Source organism: Miscanthus floridulus, chromosome 12 (assembly GCF_019320115.1).
Source record: "Miscanthus floridulus cultivar M001 chromosome 12, ASM1932011v1, whole genome shotgun sequence".
NCBI classification, from domain to species: Eukaryota; Viridiplantae; Streptophyta; class Magnoliopsida; order Poales; family Poaceae; genus Miscanthus; species Miscanthus floridulus.
Window position 1 is genome coordinate 18,961,443 of NC_089591.1, and position 7,710 is coordinate 18,969,152.

Sequence of the window (7,710 nt, forward strand, 5' to 3'; positions counted from 1 at the left end):
TTAAAACTTATGGAAATTGTTAGTGTTAAGCCCTAATTCTAAGTTTGGTGTCCATATTGGTTCATTTTATGTGATAGTTGGTGGTTAATAAAAGGAGTTAAGGACCGCCAACAGTGAGCTGAGTACTAGTTTTGGTAATCTGCTGCTGAGTGGCGATGAGCTCATCTCGAGTTGGGTCGCGCTCGATGGCCAGGTCCCTCTTCCCCAGCTATAGTTGGTACACCTATGCCTTCAACATACTCCGCTCCTCTTTGAGTCTAATTATCTCATCCTCATGAGCCCTCACCTCCGTGCACAACCGCTTATTCTCCTTAAAGGTGGGCTCGACTTCCTCAAGCCATCATCGTCGGTGCTCTACAACTTTTATTACCTCCTACTAAAAGATTGTTACAACTCCATAAAGAGGGTATGCAAGCATCAATGACAATTTAACTCATGAGCAGCTCGCCATCCACCACTGAAAGATCAGTCTTCCATGACTCTATCTATGGATCAATGTCCTCCACCTCCACTATGTCAACATGATCGCCTGATGTAGCCAAGTGCACGACACACGTGCGGGGGCATCCCACGGATGGGGCGGCTCTCATGAGATGTCCTCAACCTCGGCAGCACCCGCCGTGGGTTCTGTAGCTCACCTCATAGCTCTCTCTTGGTGGTGGAACAACGCTCCTAGAGCCATCTCCACCAAGGACTCTAGAGCATTTGGCTCCTTCTCGGCTCTAGGGCCCGCACCCATTGCCGATGGTGGGGATGCTCAGGGGCTCGGCACATATCCTACGTCTGCCCTGGCTCCATCAACCTTTACCATAGGCTTTGCCACTTGCTAGCTCTTAGCACCGTCACCTGCGTGAGCTTCGTCTGCCCTAGATGCTGCAGCCGCCACTCCTCTGGTTCTACCTTCAACATTTATAGGGGCGGTAGGTGGCATCAGGCCACGAGATCCTTCCGCTGCTTTGACTGGCTATAGAGGGCTAGTTCATGGCTTGTTGCTCCACAAATAGTAACTTTTCAAGCCTCCAAGATTGAAGTCATGCGTCAAAAGGATTACAACATGCAATTACTTACTTGTTGGATCGCCTTATGGTGTGCTTGATTTGGCGCACTCTGCTAGGTCCACCTATCTCGGTGGTCGGCATCGCTTCCTTCACATGAACAGGGAGCACAGGGCATGCTACCATGGTTGCTGTGCCGGCAGATGCATCTTCTCTAACCTCAGCCTTATGTTTAGGCTCAGGGATTTCAATGCTGACCAGATTAGTAGGGCCTTCGCCTCGCTGATTTGGGCTTTCAATTTGCTCAGCATTCCTCATCGAGCTAGTACCTTCAGTGGATGCATGAGAGGGGCTGGCGGCTCCTCACCGTGCCGCCCTCAATGACAGTGGCACCCTATCCTCAGGATTGTCATCCTCACTCTCTGCCCTACTGATGTAGTTTCAATGCTAGAGGGGCAGAGAGTCCTTGATGCTTATCCTGATATCATGGCAAGGTGTAGTCGCCTTCCTCTTCTTGACCATCGATGCTTCATGGAGCAGCTGTTTGCCGCTCTACAAGTTGTGATGACCAGGACTCAGGGTGGCCTCCCGTTCATCAGATGAGCTGGTCAGCGTCGACTAGGTCATCACTACTGTGATATCTACGGTAGTTTGTGGCCCATTGAACCTATTCTCTGCCATAAGCTAGGAACTATCTGGCACTTCGGAGATATACACCCTTCGGTCCTGTGCGGCAAATCAACAAACAGTTGGTATGCATAAAAGAATCAATGGCACATTTTATAACATTAATCAAAACTAGTTACCTCTGGCAGTAGAAACATCTAGCCAAATGCCCGCTGGGATATCTGCTCTCCTTTGTTTTCTTTAAAGTAAAGAACTTTGACACTCGGCGATCGATTTATTTGTTGTTCAGCGGCTCCGACGCTTCTCGCACAAAATCCGCATCCTGGTACTGATATGTGGGATGGGACCATTCTTTGCATGGCTGGATTCTTTGGCCAATGAAGTTTTGAGTGCACTCAACTCCATTAATATTGACACGGGCCAAGAGGTCAAGCAATTACTCCACCTGATGCATCCCCTCACTACTTGGTTTGGCTGACTAGTTGGGATTGGGTATTGTTGGGCTATCGATGTTTGTGGATAGGCCATCTTCTACATTTTTGGTGTAAAACCACCATGCCTTCCATCCTTTGTTGGAGGTACTGAGAGGCATAGGTTTGTACTCAGATACCTTACCATCCCGCAGTACTAGATAGGTCACACCGACCACATAAGCGCCAACAAACGACTTGAGGTGGAAGAACTAACGAAAGAGATTCAAATGCGGCTCTATTACAAGATAAGCTTCACAAAAAATGGCAAGATGCAGAATGCTATTCGGGTTAAGATGGATAAGTGAAATCCCATAGTACAGGAGCAGCTTGCGTAGGAATGGATGCGCTGGAAGCCCAACTCCCCGGTGATAGAAATCCTCGAATACTACTAGCTCCCTGTTGAGAGGATTTGGGAAGCGCTCACCTTATGCAGGATGCCACCTAGTTGTTGCCTCATCCGACAGGATCTCATCCATCACCATCTCCTCTAGTTTCTCTCGGCTACTGCTTGACACCACCCACTCCTTGCTACGCATGTCGGCCTTGCGTAGGTTCTTCTGTGGTGCCATGGATCTGGATCTAGGGAGTCGCTGCACTTGCTCTACTCTTCTAGTGGGAATGGAGTCTCTGGCCAGGGCTCTAGTGGTGGAGCAAGGAGAAGAAAGGACGACGGTGGATTCACAGTGAGTGCACTATGAAGAAGATGATAGGCAAGTGTGCAATCGCTTATGCGAAATGGGGCGCGTCATGTGCAGAATGGGCTATATATCGGTTCACCCTCGCCCCTTCATCTCTAGGGTTTTTGGGAAACCGTGCCTCACCACATGTGCCTATTATCGCATTTGCTATGCCATGTGCATGCGTTCGACCGCAATCAATGTGCGTCATTCCGGCATAAGCTTTTTAGTGATATTTTCATTTATTTTAGCTTGGCCTAAGACCAAGTCTTTCAAGGTAGGTTGATTCGAATTAAAATTTTAATTATAATTGGAATTACCACCTTAAGGGCGAGATTGATTGTTCTACCCGTTATTGTTACCTGGTTAGAACCCATTGTTGATGTATGCGGCGTCTTCATGGGTTTCGGGGCAATCATTCCCTGAGTGTCTGACTTCTCCACAGACTTCACAAGTCATTTGAGAGTCCATGTCTAGAACAGTGGCCTTCATGGCATCCTTCTCATGGGCCCTTTCATTTAGTCTTTTTTTGTAGTAGATCCATTTTTGCAGCAAGCATATCCGCCTCCTTCATGGTATGCGTGCCTTTTTGTTGTTTTCTTTCTCCCCCCAGCCTTTACTTGCCACCATCTTTTCAATGAGAGCCATGGCTCTATTGATGGTGAGGGAAAGAAACGCGCCTCTAGCAATGGCATCTACATGCCCCTTCGACATGGGCGTAGACCCCTCATAGAAGTTTTGGAGCACAAACCAGTTTCGATCCCATGGTGTGGGCATGCCTAGTTGTAATCCTACAACCTCTCCCACACCTTGCAGATGGATTCCATTGATGTTTGTTGAAAAATTGAAATTTTCTCCCTCAGGGCATTGGTTTTGCCCATGAGGAAAAACTTTGCAAGTAACGCCGTGGAACATTTGTCCCACGTGTTGACAGCTTCCTTGTCTTTGTAGACCCACTACTCCACCTTCCCTTTGAGGGAGAAGGGAAACAAACGGAGCCTGATGCTAGCTAGTGCGACGTCTTTGATGATGATGGTGTCGCACATCTCAAGGAAGTATTGCAAGGGTGTACTTGTGTCCTCACTAGGCAAATCATAGAACTAGTTTGCTTGCACCAGTGTGATCAAGCCAGTGCAAAGCTCAAAGTTTATAGCTCCTATGTTGATAGCGGACCCAATAGGCACATTGGCAATAGCGAGGGTGGAGTAGTCGTGGAGTTACTTGGCCATAGTGGTAGTAGCGGATGGTGTGAGAATGACTGGCTCAACTGCTGGTGGATTAGCAGAAGAAGAAGCGGTGTGAGACTGGCTCTTCTTTTGGAGTACCTCTGGATTATCGATGTAGTTTTTCGGCAGGTTCTGACTGATCATACACTATCCTATTTTATCCACAACAGGAAGAAAACAAGCAGTGTTAGCCTACATAAACTATGGCTACCATTACATGCAGGTGATCATGATCATGACCTACTAGATTCTTTTAACTTATGCCCTCCCCGACAATGGCGCCAGAAATGCTTGTTGGCAATTCTTAGCGTCACTACCAAGTTTGGAGTTAGAGTTCATCCCTAGTAGTGGTGCCAGAAATGCCTGTTTGTATTTCTTAGCACCATCACTAAGATTGAGTAAACCTTAGTGATGCTGCCAAGAAATACCAACCATGATAGTTCTTAATGATAGCAGAAATAATATCCGCAAGCGCATGGATCTATCATTGTAGCATTTCACCCAAAAGTATTTAGGGTATCATTATTTATATTTTCCCAAAAGAGGGCAAGGTACAAAGAGTCTAGCATAGATATGAATAAGATTTCATGCTTGCATAGTGAACCAAGAGTCTAAGATAGGGGTAAAATGATATTTCAAGGATAGTGGACACAAAGTTGGGCCAACCTCAAGGATTAAAAGGAAAGAAAAGAATAAAAGAACGTTCCTAAGTGGAGCAGGCATGTTCTAATATAGCCATGTAAAGAACAGTTAATGATCATACAAATCACATGATTAGAGTTAGAACTAAGTGTAAGATGGACGAGGAGATCTCTGAGCACTGGTCTACCAGCAAGCTTGAGAGACTTTAAGACTCCTACACAATACCCGAATGTGGGGGATTGCAAGGGATGGACAAGGCTATCACCACCTATCACCTAACTCTCAATCGGGGGGCACTATCATATCTAAAGGTTCCTGTGCACCCGAGCACCATGCTCGTGTATAAGGAAACTACCCATATCCCCTGGGACTTTGACCCTATGGATCGACAAGCATAGGATATTGGCAAGCCCGAAGGAATGATGAACCACCACTGTAACACCCTAGGTGTTTGTCACCAGTTAAGCAATGGGTTTGATCTCAAACATGACCTGTTAAGTGGTGATGAAGGTGTCAAGATCAAATCTACAAGGGTGAGCTCCGACTTAAACTTGGACAACACACCTTTACTTACATGTGTACCCTTGTTAAGATTATGCAAGAGTAATGTTAAACATGCTTATTTCATGTACATTACATCAACATGCATCCATCATGACCAGTGGAAAGGTTTTATGAAGTTTGGAATCAAGAAGTCACATGAAATGATAAGTTATTATCTTTCTTGGATTGTTTTATTAAGTGAATGGAATTATAGGTCATCAACCAAACCTTGCAACTTGGCTCAAACAACTCTACTTACACTCATGAACAAAAGTTATGAAGGGTTCATGTTGAGCAAGTGGCTAGAAAATGCTTCAATAGATCAAAAAGGATAATTTAAGCTTTATCATGATGATACTTTGACTTGGTATGAACAGTGGCTTAGAGTGTTTGTATGGCTGTGGAACCTAAATAAAAGTTGTATTTCATCTTATGTAGAACAAACTTTGTTTAATGGTCAAGAGCTAAATCAGTGCCTAGATTAGCCAAACAGAGCTCACAATAATCAACAAAATGCTGTTTTGGAATCCCGAAATTTGGCTAAGTCTGGGATGACTGAATTTTCGTGTTTCCGTTTTCATGTACCTGTCTTTGGCGAATTTTAGTTTGCAAACCATGTCGATTTTGGCCAAACTCCTGTAATCAAGGTTGTAGTACTCATGTAGCACTACAACAAGGAGAAATTGGTTTATTCAATCATCAAATGGTTTGGGTGATATTGAGGGGAGAAGTTGGAGGTTTCAGTCAGCTTGAAACTGATTTCAGTTTTCAAGTTTTGTGAACCCCACTTTGGAACCTTGTATCTCTTGAACCGGGTCGAATTAGACTTTGGCACTTTAAGCAAAGTTGGAGATCTCGCATAGCTCTACAACATTTGTTACTACGACTTGTGTCAAAACTAAGCGGATTTGGATTTAAGAGGGGACGAAGATTGATGTTTCCATGTATTTTTGCAGTTGTATTGGTTACTTCCTTCAAGATTGAGAAACGAACGGCGTCGTGGCCGACCACAGGCAGGGGAGTGATGTCACGTGGCTCCTCTGTGCTACCCTTGCTTGCCACCTCGCCCCCATGTGCATGAATACAGAGATAGGCACCCTCCTTACTTACGCTCGCTTCCTCTGTCCTCCCTCGCTCTCCTAGCGCTCTCTCTCACCCTACTGCCGCGTAGCCGCTCACCATGACTGGCTACAGCTAAGCTCCGCATAGCCATGGCCGCCGAGCAGTCTTTTCCCCAGCCTCCACCAGCAGCTCTATGACCCTCTCCTCTCCCTCACGTGCACCTTTGTCCGAGCCGGCGTTGTCGTAGCCACTATCGCCGAAATGGCTCTGGACCGCCACCATCGCCGCTTACGCGAGGCACGCCTCGTCCTCGTCAGCGGCGGCCGAGCAGGCGCTCGCGCTGTTTTGGCTCATGCTTCGACACGGCGTCCCTCGCCCAAACGCTTTCACGGCGAGCTCCATGGTCAGGCTGAGGCTGGCTGTGGCCAAGCGCGGGACAAGCATGGGTGTGGCCAAGGCGGCCCTGCCGTGGCTGGCCCCCGTCGCCAGCCGACGCCGCCCCTGTTGGCCGACCTAGCACCTCTGCTTCTTCTCTGCTCTTTGCGAGAGGTTGAAGAAGAAGGACCCAGTCATAAATAGAATCTTTTTCATGTGTTCACTTTGCATAAATGCCAGACACATATATTTACATATATGGGTTTAGTTGGTTTCTGAGATCTCCAGGGTTCCCAATGCAAAGGTATTTTCCTTTTTTGGTTTAATCTTTTCTTTTACAGATTTCGGTGCCAAACTTTGGAAAATCATAATAATTAGTAGAAAAATCGTAAAATAACAAATGTGGACTTTTTGGAATCTTTGTGAAATTATATATGCACTAGATCTATAATATGGCATGTTGAGTTTAAAGATTTGGCTGTAAAAATAGATTTATGCAGGTTAGGTTTTGAATACTAGTTGTACTTGTCTTTTTCATAACTGCAGTTTTTTTTCTCAAATAAATGTTAAATTTTTATGGTAGTCTACTGATGCTATGTGTATGCTGCAATAAAAATTTCAAGAGTTTATGCTAGATAGTTTAAGAGCTATAAAAATAACAAATGCCCTGTGTTGCTTTGCACATATTCTGAATAGGCCTGCATATTTGTATTAATTGGCTCAGTTAAGTTATGAATCATGCCTTTATGACAATAAATGAGTTGTAGTACTTTTCTTAAGCTTTTGAAAAAGCTAAATAGCATAATTTTTGGTTAAGTAGATTTTTAGTTATAGTTGCTTAAATTTATGTGGCTGTTTCTGCCCAAACCCAGACAGGGTTGCCTTGTTGGTTCTGTGGGCCCTTTTTAATAGTAGAATTAGCTCTAAGTGTTTATAACAAAGTTGTTTAGAATTTTATAATATTTCTAAAAAGTCTAGAGTCACATTTAGTGGACATGTATAACTCTAGTTATAGCTGTTTAAAGTGGCATGTCAGATTATGTCCATGTTTTGGAGAGAGATGCATTCATTGGATTAATTGACCTTTTTA

The 7,710-nt window shown here is 45.0% G+C and overlaps 1 non-coding gene across 1 annotated transcript; it reads left to right on the forward strand.

The window, feature by feature from the left end:
• The first annotated feature begins 3,531 nt into the window (after window positions 1–3,531).
• On the forward strand, window positions 3,532–3,638 carry LOC136498795 (small nucleolar RNA R71). Its single transcript, XR_010769793.1, has one exon. It is a non-coding gene; the product is annotated as a small nucleolar RNA R71 (small nucleolar RNA).
• Window positions 3,639–7,710: the final 4,072 nt, after the last annotated feature.